Source organism: Ictidomys tridecemlineatus, chromosome 12 (assembly GCF_052094955.1).
Source record: "Ictidomys tridecemlineatus isolate mIctTri1 chromosome 12, mIctTri1.hap1, whole genome shotgun sequence".
NCBI classification, from domain to species: domain Eukaryota; kingdom Metazoa; phylum Chordata; class Mammalia; order Rodentia; family Sciuridae; genus Ictidomys; species Ictidomys tridecemlineatus.
Window position 1 is genome coordinate 55,099,989 of NC_135488.1, and position 17,268 is coordinate 55,117,256.

Sequence of the window (17,268 nt, forward strand, 5' to 3'; positions counted from 1 at the left end):
CCCCCAGCCCTGTTTTATTTTTTTATTTTGAGACAGGGTCTCACTAAGTTGCTAGGGCCTCACTAAGTTGCTGTCTCTGGGATGACAGGCATGCACCACCACACCCAGGGATACTTCATACAGACTACTGAGATTTTAAGATCCACCAATAGTACCAAATTATAAAGCCTAATTGTGCCTGTAGTTTCAAACACTTCCCGGCTTCCAAAGATCTAAGAGGCAATATCATAATAGGCCACAAGATGGGGGTATTTCCGCATATAAGCAAATCCTTCCAGTAAGGGCAGTGTGCTCCCCAAATTCTGTTTTAACCAATAAAATAGTCATTAGCCACATTTGGCTGTTTATATTTAAATTTTTTAGGATTCAGTAAAATTAAACATTTAATTCCTCAGTTGCATCAGCTAAATATCAAGAATTATACAGCTACATGTGCCTAGTGGCTCAATTCTCCTGTGTAGTATGAAATAAAGTATTCCCAATCACACAAATTTTTCTATTGATTTTTCTTTTTTTTTTGTCCTGGGGATTGAAATCAGAGATGCTTGACCACTGAGCTATATCCCTAGCCCATTTTATCTTTTTATCTTGAGATGGAGTCTCATTGAGTTGTTTAGAGCTTTGCTCAGGTGCTGTCCTTGAACTGCAATCCTATTGCTTCAGCCCCCTGAGATGCTGGGATTATAGATGTGTACCAGAGCAATGGGCTTCGATTTAAATTTAAATTTTCCTATGGAAAACAGTGTGAAGGCCAAATGTGGTGGCACACATCTGTAACTCCAGCTACTTGATAATCGGAGGCAAGAGAATTCCAGGTTGCAGACCAGCCTGGGCAACTTAGTGAGACCCTGTCTCAAAATAAATAATTTAACACATAATGAATTTGACGACATTAGGCTGTGTGCGTGTATAAGGATACCACAGCGAATTTCACCTCTAGGTATATCTAGGTATATCTACAAAACACTAATTAAAAATAAATAGATAAATAGATGGAAAAACCAGTAAAGTAAAGGAAGGGGAATTAAGGGAGGAAGGAGAGGAGGGAAAGGAGGAACTGGGGACTGAAATGGAACAAATTTAATTCCATACCTATGGAATTAAACATACGATTATGTTAAAATGAACCAAATATTATGTATAACTATAGTGCAATAATAAAGACATGAAAAGATAAAAATAAAGACTAAAAGAAGAAACTGAAGACATTAGCTCAGTGGTAGAGTATTTCTAGGCTTAACACCTAGTACCACACACACACACACACACACACAAAAAAAAAAAAAAAATCAAATCTCAGCAGCTTGGGAGGCTGAGGCAGGAGGATCAGCAAAAGCGAGGCGCTAGGCAATTTAGTGAGACCATGTCTCTAAATAAAAAACAAAATAGGGCTCGGGGTGTGGCTCAGTAGTCGAGTGTCCCTGAGTTCAATCCCAGGTACCAAAAAAAATAAAAATAAAAACCCAAACCAAAAATATTGTGACGATTTTAGCGAGCACTGATGTTTTTCTTATAATTTGTAACAATGAACACATGAAAAGGCACATGTGAGACCCTGGATTCAATCCTCAGCACCACATAAAAAATAAACAAATAAAATAAAGGCATTGTGTCCAACCACAACTAAAAATAAATATTTTAAAAATTTAATATGTCCAGCAATATAATATTGGTCAGATGAATTGTGCTATAAACCTGTAATGTTAGTGACTACATTAGTTCTCTGTCATGCTAGACTTAGGGTCATTTGAAAATAATAGTTTTCTTAGAATGTAAACAAATGCTGATGGTATAATTTCAACAACACAAAAAAGAGGAAATAAAACTGTATTTATGTATAAATACATGGTTAGACACATGTGAATACATGATATAATTCCAAATTTGGCAAAATTGTGCTATATCTAATACCTGCCTTCAGAAAACATAAAAACAAAATCAGGATGTTATCAGAAATTAATCTTGGGTGGTGATGTTATGGAGGGCTTTATTTTCTTCTTTGAACTTTCCTGTATTTTCAATCCTTTCCTATAATCAGCAAAAGATATCAATATGAACACATAAAAGCAGTGTAAAACTTTTGAAATTGAAAATGATTTCTGGAAGATTATGGGAATTCACTTAATTCTTGTAACCAATGCAGTTTTCTTGGTCAGTGATTTGTACAGTGTTGCCCAGGACTGTTGGTCTCCAGATTTTCCCTACGGTGTGTTACATGATTCAACACCTGAACCCAATGTGACCTTCTCCCTTCAAACATTAAGAAGCAAATCAGCAAAACATTTTACATTCTCAGAAATGTTTGAAATAAGAGTCTTCCCTGTGTTCCTGTTACTACTCCTTAATTTACATTCTTTTTTTCCGCTGACCATTATAGAGGTTGTTGAAAATTCATGAAGAATCCAGCCCTTCGATTATGAAAGGAAGCTCAGACTCTACGGGATGTGATTGCTTCTGTCTCTCCACTGCCTGCTCAGGCAAGGTGAGGGGGTCCCGGGACACACCGGCAGCCTGCTCTCGGGGAGCTCATGGGCATGGCTGGAATTTGAGCCCTATCAGCTTCTGGCAAGGCTCTATGTTCTGTGAGCTTTAGTTTTCTTATCTCTAAAATGGAGTAGATTTGGAGAACTGTTATGGGATTATGGTGCTTTACATAAAGTACTGTATTCATGGAAAAAACTTAAGCTTTTTTAGTTATTATATACATGTTCATTGAAATCAACAAATAACCCCTTTGTCCTCTTTCATCAAACATTTTGAGCATGTGCTCTGTACCTGATCTCTGATACCACTTGCTGAAGTAAAAGAGATGATCATCAATGCTTGTCTTCAGGAAGGTCAGACCAGACCTGGGAGAGAGAAAATAAAAATTGAGGAAAACATGCTTTAGAATTAGGTTTCATTGTATGACTAGCTAGGAGTCTGGCTGTATGACATGTTTATCTGCAGATTTCAGAAGTTTTGGTTTCCTCTAGAGTCCTTGCTTTTGCCATCCCTGAAAAACTCTGGAAATCTTGAATAGAGTCTGTGTTTTGAAGCCTCTCTCAGATGCAATCCACTGAGTTCAGTGTGCTGGAGAGTTTCACACTTAGAGGGAGTGGTACCATTACTGGTGGGGGAATGAATGTTTTTGTTTTTGTTTTACCAAAGTGAGAAAAGACTGAAAAATATAAAATCATGGATATTACCTTAGGCAGATCAGATAAGAGTACCTAAAAAAATGGAAATTTATTCTCTCAAACACTTTGTGCATGCATACTCTTGAAAAGGCTTTACAGACCTTCAGTTTTGAATTTGGTCTTAGATTTAACATTTGGGCAATCCCTGGTGGAAGCACAGACTTCTGAGCCCTGGAAATTGTGGGGACAAAATAAAGAGAAAGAGGTGATGAAACTATAGTGCCTCATTTCCCCTCTACCCATGGGGAAGAGGAAACACTGTGGTTGGTACTGGAGGGAAGAAAATGGTAGTGGTGGTGGGGGGTGGGAGGGGTCAAATAGCATCTTCTCTTAGGAATGCCTGAGTGAGATGGGGAGTCTCTAGAGACAGTGCATGTCCTCTCTTGCCCTTGTTGATGGGAACGTATCAGTGTTAGTAGAGGCAGCTGGAGGGCTAAACCTGGAGCAGGGCTACAGGCATGGGACCAAGGTGGCCATTCTGCAAGACAGATTATAGAGGGCCTGAAGAGCTCCCCCTATTGCCACATGAAATGTCATCTACTCCCACATCATACCACACCACACCGGTCCAAAAGGGACTGTGCTAATTAAGACAAGATAGTTTAAAAGGCTGTGATTAATAGGTTGGGCTAAAAAATTCTCTCCTTGCTTCTCCTCTATAGTGTGTGTGTGTGTGTGTGTGTGTGTGTGTGTGTGTGTGTGTGATTCCGGAGGAAGATTATCTCAGTGCATTCAGAAACAAAAAAATGAACTATATTTCACATGCACATTTAAATACAGTGAGTATATTTGCAGACACATTCTTTTATTTGCATAGAAAAAACCATATCTTATTTTTTTCTTCTATTTTTTTCTCAAATTTCTGACTTTTTAGAGCTAATGATCTCGTACCACTTGTCTTTTTTTTTTTTTTTGGTACTGGAGATTAACGCAATGGTGCTGTAATATTCAGTTACACCCCAATCCTCAAACTTATGATCCTCCTGCCTCAGACTTGCAGGTTGCTAGACTATAAGCGTGTGTCATGATGCCTGGCTTGAAAAATATTTTTGAACACTTAATATATGTGCAACCTTATGCTAGATGTTGACAAACCCTGACTTGGATCCTTAGTGTAGAGCAGAGATCTGACTTAACTTCTGCTAAATGAAATAAAAGGAGAAATAAAAATAATAAATAAATAAATAAAGCAGAAAGAAAGAAAAAAAAGGGTAAAAAAAAAAAGAAATTAAAAAGAAAGGTAGCTGGATTCCATAATCCTAAACTGGGTACCTTGTGTGTCTCCTGGCAGCAACAACTATGGATCATAATTCCTGTCGTCAATCTCTATGACCCTACCACATATAAGCACAAGTGCACACCACACACACACACACACACACACACACACACACACACACACACTACCTAGAATATCAAGAAGAAAATCTGCTTATCAGTCAAGAAAGGGATTTAAAACTTAAGGCAGAGCTGGGCGAGGTGCTGCACAACTGTAATTCAGCAGCTCAGGAAGCTAAGGAAAAAGAATTGAGAGTTCAAAGCCAGGCTCAGCAACAGTGAGGTACTAAGCAACTCAGTGAGACCCTGTCTCTAAATAAAATACAAAATAGGGCTGGGGATGTGGCTCAGTGGTCGAGTGCTCTGAGTTCAATCCCTGGTACCCCTCCCCCGAAAAAAAAGAATCTGAGGATAAAGAAAAAGAATTGGTGATGTCCTACCCAAAGGAATGTAGGAAAGCTGTAAATAGGATTTTTAGCGCCTAAACTTGGTGATTTCGAATCAAGACTAGCATGGCAGGGTGCTAATGTAGTTGGGAAACATAGAATGTTATTAATAGCTTTGGATCAGTGGGCTGGTGAGTTGAGACTCTTCAAGTGATCCTTGAGGAACAATCTTTCGGTCTTGATAAATAAGCTCTCTTAATTGATTCACAGTCTTAGCTTCCTGGAGTAGACACTTGCTCATCAACAAGTTAACTACAAACACAGGGCAGTATTTCTGATTCCAGTATGTAATATTGTTGACTTTGAGTCTTAAGAGTTAAAAGGTAATCTTCAGAAAAAGGTAAAATTATCACTTAGTGATATAACAATAAACATGTTGAACGATTACTTCTTACCTAATGAGAGAACCAAGCAGATGTTATAGCCAGTTCAAAGGAAAATGATATAAAGAACAAATGTATATGGAGTTAAATCAATTGAATTGTATATAAATGTGAAACCAGTTTTTTTCATCAGTGAGGAAGTCAATTCAAATGCTATCAAAGTAGAAATAATTTCCATGTCTACTATGCAAACTATCAACTTGCAAGGAATTTTAAAGACAATATAAGTTTAGAATTTGATAACCCAGAAGGATGTGCCAAAATAGATAATGCATATTTTCCCATCCAAACATAGATTGCTCTATGTCGGAATACTTCAAACTATTGTTTGTTCAAACCTACTAAGTTTATTATCATGTATCCCTTTCATCTTCTTCATACCCATATGAATACCACCGCTAAATATCTTGATTAGACAAGCACATAACTCTGATCTACTCATCAAGTCTCAGTCAAAGAGGAAAACAAAATTAATATGTCATACCTCCCCAATTAGCCATCTTTCCACATCTTGTAGCCATAAATTAAAATTTAAATAATTTATTATAATAGCCCAGGTTTCAATGGGGGAAATCAGAACAGCTTACTCATAGCCATCCTGGGAAGAAAAAATGAAGAAAGTCCTGGACTGGAACCAGATACATACCAACCCAGAAAAAACTTAAAAGAGGATGTGTGGCTTGATTGATGGTCAAGATTCAGGTGAAAGAGTCCAAGAAGTATCCATTGAGAATAGCAGTTACACTCTAAGCTCCAAGTACATGTACCTTCCAACTTCTATTCTTTTTCCTCTTGCTTTACACTTGATATCCTCCTTACTAACAGGAATTCAGGGTTACCTAAAAGATTTGTTTAATGATTAGGTCAAATTGCTTCTGGCTAAACATATCTTTTCCCCTCAAGATGAGATGTACTTCATTTCCAATCATGAATTAGTTAGCTTAAGGTCCTATTGAGACTCTTGATGTATATTTCAAAAAATCCATTCCAAGTATCATTTGCTCACTTAAATTGTGGAACCAGTCTATTTGCCACTTATGAAAGAAAAATTAACTGTACAATTAAGATGATTTTATTCAGTCTATTGCAAAAAGAGGAATATTTATGAATAATCATCTTGAAGAAAAGGAAAGGAGCCTGGGGACTTAAAGAGGCTGATAGATAGAGGAGCAATCTGCCAATCTGCAGACATGTGGAGGGCTGCTTTATTCTTACATCCTATTTTAGAAATGTGATTTTGGTTGGGGGAGGGATAACTTAAGTGATGGAGATTGGAACTGCACATTCAAATGAGGCTCGGCTGTGATCCAAACATCTCAAAGATTCTCATAATGTTCAATTCCAAAGCAAATTTTCCTATAGTTCCCTGAAGGTAGCAAGTACATGGGCATCTACTTCTGGGTCTCCCTTACCTTAAGGAATATCTTTAGGGGGTTCCATCTTTAAAGAGGTGGTTGTCTCCCATTAGACTACCTCCTTACATAGACCTGATCTTCTTGAATACTAATTTCCTCCAAAGAACTTTATTCAAAATGTTCAAAAAGTCTTTAAAATTGATATACACTTTCACCTGTTGTGCAGTTGTCCTCAGGACAAAAACAGCCTTAGTACTTAGGTTCAGATTTCACCATAAAAATTTCCTACCATTTTGTCATATGTTTGATGCTTTTAGAGTGATGTTTTTAAAAGGATATCTGGAATTTTTAGTTGTTCTCTATTGAAGAGATGGTGCAAATGATTTATTCTGCTCTATGACCAGAAAAGGACTTTCCACTGGATCTTCCAAGGGAAAAGATGGGAGAGTGTCAATGACTCATAAGATACCTCTGGTGGCTAAAAAGAGAAAACACAGCTCAAATCGGCTTGCACCATAACCGACAACGTAGTGAAAAAACTCAGGGATTGGAGTGGCCTTTAGCTGAAGTTCGATGAGAAGTCTATTTTTAATTTTCTTTGATGATTGTCATTCTTTCCTGTTCAGTGTGCTGGCCTCACATTTTTCCTAAGGACTGGCCCTGTTTATCTTCAGCTGAATGTCTAGATGTCAGACCAATGGGAGATATTGACTGTGTGGCTCCAAATCAGGGGGCCCTGCTTCTCAGTGTATTTAAAGGCAGACTGGGGCTGGGACGGTGGCTCAATGAACAAAGAAATAAAGAAAAATTGAACCAAAAAATGCTTTAAAAAGATCTTTTTTTTTTATAATTTAAAGACTATTTTAAGAAGAAATTTTAGCTCCTTGAGGTCATTAAAAGGCAGGAACTAGAGCCTCTAAAGTCGAATGGGAGGAAAACCAGGAAGGGCTGGGCATTTAAAATCTTGTGCAGTGGATGTATAGAGAGCTCCCAGACAAGTCACTTTATTTCCCTGAACCAGGTTCTATCATTGATTGATGTGTTTTCGTGCTAAATATTAGACTATCCTGAGCTTTTCAGGGTGCGTGGAATTTTATTAGGATAAAATTTGATAGCAAAGTGTGGCATATCTCATTGTACCTTTCCTGTGCGAAGTTCCACCAAGCAATGGTGATGTCTTCCGTGTCAACAAAGGTTGCCATGGGAAACTAGGAACTATGCTTAGTGGAATGTCTGGGTTTTATCATCAGTTCAGACTTCTCTGTTGAAAAGTGGATTACTATAATGAGCTCTTGTACGTTCAGTCAAGCTGAAGAAATGAGAACAGCATGCTGGTGAACTGCAGACTCCTCTGCACCTCAGCAATTTTGTCGATGGCTGAACTCAGAGGTTTTCAAGGTCCGGACATTTTGCTGCCTCTCAAAGGAGCTGTTCCGAGTATCTATTGCTGAGTAACAAAGCACTGCAAACTTAATAGTGTAAAGAAACAATGGCTTCTTATTATCTTTCATAGTGATGGGTGTGGACCAGGAGTGATTAGGTAGTTCTTGCTTGGGGCCTGAGTCATTTTGAAGATTTTTTTCCTCTTCAGTCCTGTGACAATTCAAATATTTGTCGTCTGGAATCACTGTGATACCACAGGAACCACTTCATGTGGTCTCTCCAGGATGGTGTCTCAAGGGAGCCTATTTTTTTACATGGAACCTGCAGCCAGCAAAAGCTATGCCCTGAGAGAAAACCATACAAAAGCGAATAAACCTTTTATGTCTTAGCCTCATAAGTTGACAGGGTTACTTTCATCACAATCTAATATTTAGAATAATTTATATATTGAGCTATATATATTGCCTGGTGCCAGAGTTTGAATGTTTCTGTCCCCTGCAAAACTAATGTGAATAGAATCATATGGAGATTTCTTGGAAAGCTGGGAATGGAACCACCATTTGACCCAGCTATTCCCCTTCTCGGTTTATTCCCTAAAGACCTAAAAAGAGCATGCTACAGGGACACTGCTACATCGATGTTCATAGCAGCACAATTCACAATAGCAAGACTGTGGAACCAATCTAGATGCCCTTCAATAGATGAATGGATTAAAAAAAATGTGGCATTTATACACAACGGAGTATTATTCTGCATTAAAAAAATGACAAAATCATAGAATTTGCAGGGAAATGGATGGCATTAGAGCAGATTATGCTAAGTGAAGCTAGCCAATCCCTAAAAAATAAATGCCAAATGTTTTCTTTGATAAAAGGAGGATAACTAAGAACAGAGTTGGGAGGAAGAGCATGAGAAGGAGATTAACATTAAACAGGGGTGAGAGGTGGGAGGGAAAAGGAAAGAGAAGGGAAATTGCATGGAAATGGAAGGAGACCCTCATGGTTATACAAAATTACATACAAGAGGAAGTGAGGGGCAGGGGAAAAAAAACAAGGGGGAGAAATGAATTACAGTAGATAGGGTAGAGAGAGAAGATGGGAGGGGAGGGGGTGGGGGATAGTAGAGGATAGGAAAGGCAGCAGAATACAACAGACACTAGTATAGCAATATGTAAAACAGTGGATGTGTAACCGATGTGATGCTGCAATCTGTATACGGGGTAAAAATGGGAGTTCATAACCCACTTGAATCAAAGTGTGAAATATGATATGTCAAGAACTATGTAATGTTTTGAACAACCAACAATAAAAATTAAAGAACAACAAAAAAAAACTAATGTGATTAAAATTTAATCCCCAATGCAAAGGTGTTGGGAAGTGAGGCCTAATGGGAGAAATTGAGGTGTGAAGGCTCTCCTCTCATCAGTGGATTAAAAAGGCTGTGGGAGAGGATTTGCTTTCTTCTGTTCTGATTCATGAAGCCAATAATCCTCCTCTCCAGCAGAGGCAGTATTCAAAGCACCATCTTGGACAGAATGCAGCTCTTCCCATAAAATTGAACTGACCAGTGGCTGGATACTGAGCTTAACATCCAGAACTGCAGGAATTTTTTTTTTTTTTTGGTCTTAGTTGTCAGTGGACCTTTATTTTATTTATTTATATTTGATGCTGAGAATCAAATCCAGTGTACTAGGCAAGCACTCTACCACTGAGCTATCGCCATCCAAGAAATTTCTGTCACAGCATCACAAAATGGACAAAATTGAAATATCAAGTAATGTGAACATGTTTTAAAATCTCTGTAAATACTTGTTTCATCATAAGAAATTTGTTTCTTTGATGTTGACGGCCTTTCTGAGTTCATAGACAGTACTGGAAAATATTAGCAAAATAATTACTTGTTGTAGAAAAAGTTTCAACCATGAACAAATTCATTTTTAGCTAGGAATTAGCATATGTATTTATGAGAATTAAGCCCCAGGAACATTAGGAATAGAAAAAAAATCCCTATGAAATTGTAGAGAGAGGATGCATTCTGTTGTCATTTATTTAAAAAAAAATCAATAAAAAGAAAGAAAGAAAGAGACTAGATCAGAAACAGCTGCCAAAAGACACAATAGGGTCAACATGGCATTCCTGAGTCTTGGGACCTGTGCTGTCACCAGCCCTCAGTGTGATATTGTGAGGTCACTTACCCTCTGGGACCTCTGAACCCTCATTTGTAAAATATAGTATTGAACTAGATAATTTCTAAGTCTCTTTCTGGCTCCGACATTCTGTCACCCCATTATTATTGCTTTAAATACTGAAACATTTCCTTAATAGGCAAGAAATTAAAAGTCTTAACCTTTTGCTCTTAATAACATCTGTGCCAACATTAAGTGGCTTGAGACGAATCACAGATGATGAAAGACTCCATAACCAGAGATTTCAACAGCCTCTTCTACCTCCGGTGACAATGGAAAGAGAGAGCTGGCACATTTCCTACAATTCAAATGAGATGGAAAAGATGAAATGATTACTGTAGGGCTTCACTGGGAAAAAGAAAGTTGTCTAAAATCATCATATTACTTCTTTTGATGCCCAGCTATTCCCTTCCAGTTTTGATCATGGTCACTGCTTAGACTAGTATAGGAAGGACCCAGATCTAATGACCTACTCTTCAGCTGTGTGTGTGCCTGTAAGTAAATTTTTGGATATGTGAAGTGTAGGAGGAAACATGTACTTCATTGAAAAATTATGCTCTGTGTTCATCATGCCCTCTGTCTGGACAGTGTGATTCCAGAGCCTGATTATTTTCTTTGAGCTGTTTTGTACCTTCTTAAATTGCAGGTAACTGTTGAACATGTCCAGACTCCATCTTGTCCCGTAGCGTTTCCATTGACCTCTTCCCACTGTGGAAAAAGTCCTTGGGTCTCCACTTGCAGTTTTGATTCCTTTACTCTATGTGTTTGTGGTTTTTAAAGTTTCCTTTAAGCTAGTTCCTTTATATAATATGAATTAAATAAGATCCTCCACATTTGATCATTCTTATATCTGTGCATGAGTCAGGATTTTTGGCATTTTCTTAAAATTGTCTTTTGAGATAAAGCTGGGCCTGGACTTGGCTTAAAATAATCCACAGAGAGAGAGGTTTAAACTGCTTTCCTAAATTAGAAGTGAATGGGATTTGGGGACTGACTCCTTTTCAGAGGAGAAAACAGTCATGCCACTTTAGAGCCCTGGGAAGCCCTGGGAGATTCCAGACATCATGGTGACATGGGGCAGGGGAGGGAGGAAAGGGAGGAGGGGTGCAGCAATGGAATTGATTGCTGAGGATCAAGACCCACAGTGAGAATTGAAGAACTTGAAAGACACTCGTGTCTTCTGTTAAAATATACTAATCTGTGTTTACTTAGCTTCAGGACAGTATCATCTGAAGAAAGGGGACAGTAAACCTTCATGTTTCTGAATGATCTGTTTCTGTTCCCCAAAACCTAGCCCAGTTAATGAAACAATAAGATCAATGGGCCAGAAAGTCCAGGTACATATTATCCTGAAGGATATGTGAAAGGTTAATAGTCTTGAGAACTGTTTGCTAATCTTGTTCCCAGACTGTGCTTGTCCCCAACTGCCAAACTGCAGTTGCACCCAGTTGCATGCAAACCGCCCACTCGCCCTGACCCCTGACCCGTCAATGAACTTCCCTCCCTGCCCTCTCCCAGGAAAGTATATAAGCTCTGCTTAAACTGTTCTCAGGGCTCTTTGCTCTATTCAAGTGAGCTCTGAGCCCCAGCATGCTGGACCCCCAATAAACCCCTTGCTGTTGCATGAGACAGTCTCTTGGTGGTCTCTTCCTCCGACGCTTGCCCGACCTTTACATATGGTCTTCTCTTACGTGTACTGCAAGTGAGGATGGGTTAGTATTATCTGTAGAAGCTACTTTCTTGCTTGTATACCTGGACAGTGGCTCCAAGCAAACAAAGCAAGCTGATACTTTGACACGGCTGCTGTAGCCTGCAGACATAGAAAACCCCTCTGAGTGGGGATGGGCATGGAACCAAGGGCATTGTGACTTGTCCAGTCAGCTGGTATTGGACAGAACCCAATGAGGGAGAGGAGGATCTGCCTGGCAAAGCACTAAGAGGATTGGAGGTGCTATCTGTTAACCTGTCACCACTAAATTCTTCTTGGAGCAGTCACTGATCTCTTGTAAGCTTTGCTCAATAAATCATGTCTTCCAAGCTGCCTCTGGGCACTTTGTTCAACCTGAATGCAACCTATTCCACTGGCCTGGCACAACTGGACTGTGGATAAGACAAGGACCATTTTCTATTCTCTCAATTTTTGCTCATAAACAATTGCTTCCAAAGTTTTGCACACTTAACACATTGGAGGGTTAAATACTAGGATGCTGTGTTCCATGATAGAGCAATGTGAAGACAGTGGCTGGGTCATTCAACAGAAGGATGTGGGTTGGAATAAAAAAAAAAAAGAAAAAGAAAAACAAAGGCCCTCTCACTTCCAAAACTTACAGAAATATTGCAGAGGCTTGACTTAGTAGAGGCTGTGCAACTTCAAGCTATTCTGTTGTAATAAAGAAAATGGTAACTTCAGAAGTACACAAAATGTGTTGATTTCAAAGTAGCTGACAATTATGTTACAGGAAAACAGGATTTTCAGTTCCAATATTGCACTTCAGACAAACTTTTCTCAAGGGGCAATCTGGGAAAATTATATTTTAATAGCCAGAAAGCTCTAGATTTCTTAAACATTGTAGTTTTGCTATTTATCTTAAACCCCAGGCACCAATATTATGCCTAAAATATATTAGTAGTTCCATCACTACCAGATAATAGCTTAGATACATAAGAGGTACCAGTGGTCCGAATATCAACCGAGAGCTATTGTACTAATACTGTTTACTAAATGCCTACTTAAAGGGAATATCTCTTCAGACTATATAATTTCACTGCTCCTTTTTATTATCTGCAAATAATAAGAAAGAGCCACTCTTCATATAACTCATATGTATTTATTATCTGAGGTAAGTTAATTTCTTTGGGATTTTTAGTATATGAAATACCTTATAAATTAGATTTCTAGAAGAAAATTATTATGGTTTTCAGGAAGAATTAAGTTTGTTGTTGTTTTTTTTATTTGTATTATTGACTTTATATATACAAAATTTTTAAAAATGTGTAAAGGAAAATTTAATACTGCCTTATCCTAGGGCCCACATACTTAGAATTGCCAGTGTTAAAATTTCAATATATACCCTTCTATGCTTTCTTTCTAGAGAACAGATTTAGAATATGGGTTTTAAAATATCTGTGTCCCATTTCTAGCTGTACTTACATCAGATTTGTTGATATATTTGAACTCTACTACCCTTATCTTCAACAGAGATTAAAACCTACCTGACAAGGTTTATGCAACAATCTCATATGTTATGTACATAAAAGACAGCAGTGTCCAGGTCACTTGTACAAGCAACCAGAATCAATCTGCAGCAAATTATGAAGCTTAAAATCCTTGGTAACTGAAACACTCTTTTTCTTTTACATCTCTTTAGATTCATAGCTATCATTTTAAATTGCAGAAAGATCTTAGGCAGAGACAGACTAAATATACAGATGGACAGCAACAGGACAATACATAATGATAGAACTCTAATCCACAACCTCAGCAGCAGCAAACCCAGAAACCAGACCAATTGCACTACAATTGGCCCACAACAGTTAGGATTTAGACAAAGCCTGAGAGCTTCTCTATATGTTTTCCCAGTTTCCATTTGACAACAGTTAGAAAGAGCCAAATGCGATCTTCAAATTAATCACATAAGCTGCTCCACATCTTGTTAACTCACTTTCAGCTTCCCCTTAGGAGCAACCTCCAAAGACTTCCCTGTTTTTCATTATCAAGCTTTCCCACTCCCCTGCTTCCTGCCTTTGAGACTCTGCCAAATCTAACGGATGGTGGCTGACTCCCTTGCTACAGCAAACTTGGGATAAATCAGTCTCTGTTCTAATTTTGATGCTCTTTGTTTATTTCCTTTAGGTTTCCTGGATGTGGGAGTACAAGAAAGGGAGAGAATAATGTGATTTTCAGCACTTTGCATGTTTCAAAGTATGGAGGAATGATCACAAGAGTTTCTCCTAGGGGCTGATACTCACAGGAGGACGAGAAAAAACAGATCCAGAGAAAAGAAAGCAAACCTTCCAAGGACATCAGAATCTGGGGAAGAGATGCTGTCAGCAACGAGGTAAATGATACATTTAATTCTCTTTCTCTATAAATATGAATCAGAACCACAGAGATGCTCAGAAGAGATATAAAGGAGAATGCATCCCTAAACAATAATTATGCAAAACAAAACGGAGGATGGCACAGAGTCTTGACCCCAAGCCATCTCTGAAAGTAAACTTAGCTGGCTTTTTCGAGATGCGATGATTTCAGCTTTCCTATGGTATAACATATTTGCTTTGCAGAAAAGTGAAATAAGTTGACCCTTACAGTGGAACATTTTGAAAAATTTCTGAGAAACTTCAACAAAATTCCTAATGTTATTCAATTCTTTATTCGTGGATCAGAGCATAATGATGATAAAATATGAATTTCTCTCAGGCAATCCTTATGAAATAAATACTGTTCAAAGATCATTTTAAGAAAAAGGTAAAAATCAGACTCTCAACCTGTTGAAGATTTTATTTTACTCATATAGTAGGGGGTCCTGGGCCGAAGTTACAACTAGTTCAAAGGAAAAGTTAAATATCACAAAATTATATCAGTTAAAAAAAATTGAAACACAAATGGTGCAAAACTAGATTTTCCACGGGCAAGATGGAGGTTAGTTAGGGAACAAGCCAAATCACCGCTTGATAGGAATATAAATACATGTACACATAATACACACACAAACACAACATACATACATATTTATGCATGCTTATATGTGGACATATCTCCATTTACCTAAATTCTATTTACATGGCTAGAATCAAGTAACCCATAAAGGAAGCTATAGATAATGCATAGTTTTCCATTGAAAGAAAAAAAAATGTCCCATAATATGTAAGTTTAAGAGAGTGAAATTTAAGGGCTATTAAAAGCAGAAATCCAATGATCCCCCCCAAAGGCAGAATTATATAAGTTGGCTTCTTTCTACTTCAGAGCTGCTCAGCTTGGCCTGATTGTGTGAAAAGAGTTGGGAACATCCAAGCACTGAAAATTCTAACATGTCATGTATCCTTCCAGGACTGCATTTCAGCTCCAGATACATAAATCTGAGCACCCCACCCCGCTTCCACCCATTTCTACATTCTTGCAAACCGTTTCCCTTTTATACTTGAGGCTCTTTAACTTTTCTTTAGTGATATTTGACCCACCTTCATATGTTAGGCCTTCTTTCTGTGCTAAAATGAAAACAACAACTTACTTCTTCACATACTATCACCCACTCCTCCATGTCTCACTTAGGGATTAGCAATGAACAACAACCACCACCAAAAGTCAATGATAGAGAAGAACACCTTGAGAATCTTGGGCTAAGAAAGTGTGGCAAAGACCTGTTTATTTTTACAATGCCTGATTTTCATACTGCTGATTCTGGCGGGGGGGGGGTCACAGTATTTGATTTCTAGGGAAAGCAAGCTCTTTAGGCTAGTAAGTCAAAACCAAAACTGGATTACCTGTGGTGGAAGGATGAGAGAGACAGGATTTAAGTGCCTTGTTCTTATTTAAGCCTAATTAGCCAAAGACCATCACAGACAAAGTTAAACAAAATCAAATTTAATATCTCAGAGGGGAAGGGTACCTCTAAGGTATTATATGCTGCTGGCCAAGAGGGAGAAAGGAAGCATCTCTTCTAAATTTTGGGTCCTTGCTAAAGTATCATGAGGAGGGTCTGTATTAGTAGGGTCTGTATTAGTTTTCTGCCCCTATGGAAAAAAATCTGAGGAAAACAACTTTAAAAAGGAAAAAAAATATTTTGGCTCATGGTTTCAGAGGTTTAGTTCATGGTCTGCTGGTTTTGTTGCTTTGGGCTGAGGTGAGGCAGAACAGCATGGCATCAGGAATGTGTAAAAGAGGAGACTGCTTATGTCATGGCATCTAGGAAGCAGAGGGGGGAGGGCAGTGGGGTCCCAATATATCAATGTATTCTATAAGGGCACATCTCCCAGTGCCCTAACTTCTTCCAACTAGGCCCTACCTCCTAAAGCTTCCACTACCTCCCAATAATAATATTGGAATGAATCAACATTGGTTTGCTCATCTTACCAATTTAATAAGTTATATTTTTTGCTTCCATTTTTAAAAAATCAATGAAAAGTAAAGTATATTAAATTCTAAAGGAGTAGAAGGATAGAAATATATATATATATAAAACCAGGCATAGGTGAAATAGAAAACAAAAGCATATTACAGGACATCATAAAACACAAAAGTTGGTACTTTGGAAAGATCAATTAAAAAGAAAAAAAGAAATTGCCAGTATTACAAATGTAAGAGGAGACTTGCATATATTTGTTGTTAACTATTGAGACTTTGTGTGACGGGGTCGTATGTGTGTGTGTGTGTGTGTGTGTGTGTGTGTGTGTGTGTGTGTGGACAGTGTCATGAATGGACATGAATTAAGTTTTAATTTTGCTTTCCTATGCAATCCCCTTCTCACTCTTCTCCAAGGGGAATGCTATTTTTCCATTTGATTAGGTCATAGCAAAAGAGATAGCCACTTTGCTAGTAGGGCAATTGCTATAAAAGCAAAGTGCCCAGGTGGCACCTCTGCTTCCTCGGAGCAGGCAGCCAGAAGTTTAGATGAGCCAAAGCAAACTCTGAAGATTGGAAGTTGAAGCAAGAGAAAGAATCTTGGCCCCAGTCCGCGTAGTAAAAAGAGATTTCCCAGGACTAAGCCCAGCAACTAAAACCCTTTTGGAGTGAGGGGCAAAATTACTTCTGATATTTCATCTACTTAGAGTGCATTGTACTATAAGATACAATGTTGCTGCCATACTTTGGGAAGTATATTAAAACTCTTGATAGATAATAATATTCCTATACCCATATAATTACATATTATTTTTTAGAGAGAGAGAGAGAGAGAGAATTTTTTAAATATTTATTTATTTTTTTTAGTTATCGGTGGACGCAACATCTTGTTGTTATGTGGTGCTGAGGATTGAACCCGGGCCGCACGCATACCAGGCGAGCACACTACCACTTGAGCCACATCCCCAGCCCATAATTACATATTATATTCTTCTTCA

General features: G+C 38.2%; 1 non-coding gene across 2 annotated transcripts in view; it reads left to right on the forward strand.

Moving 5' to 3' along the window:
* The first annotated feature begins 13,631 nt into the window (after window positions 1-13,631).
* Window positions 13,632-17,268, forward strand: part of LOC101957152 (uncharacterized) — a 28,107-nt gene continuing 24,470 nt past the window's right edge. For both annotated transcript variants that reach the window (XR_013428849.1, XR_013428850.1), the window contains exon 1: window positions 13,632-14,267. This is a non-coding gene — a transcript (uncharacterized LOC101957152). The remainder of the gene's footprint in view (window positions 14,268-17,268) is intronic.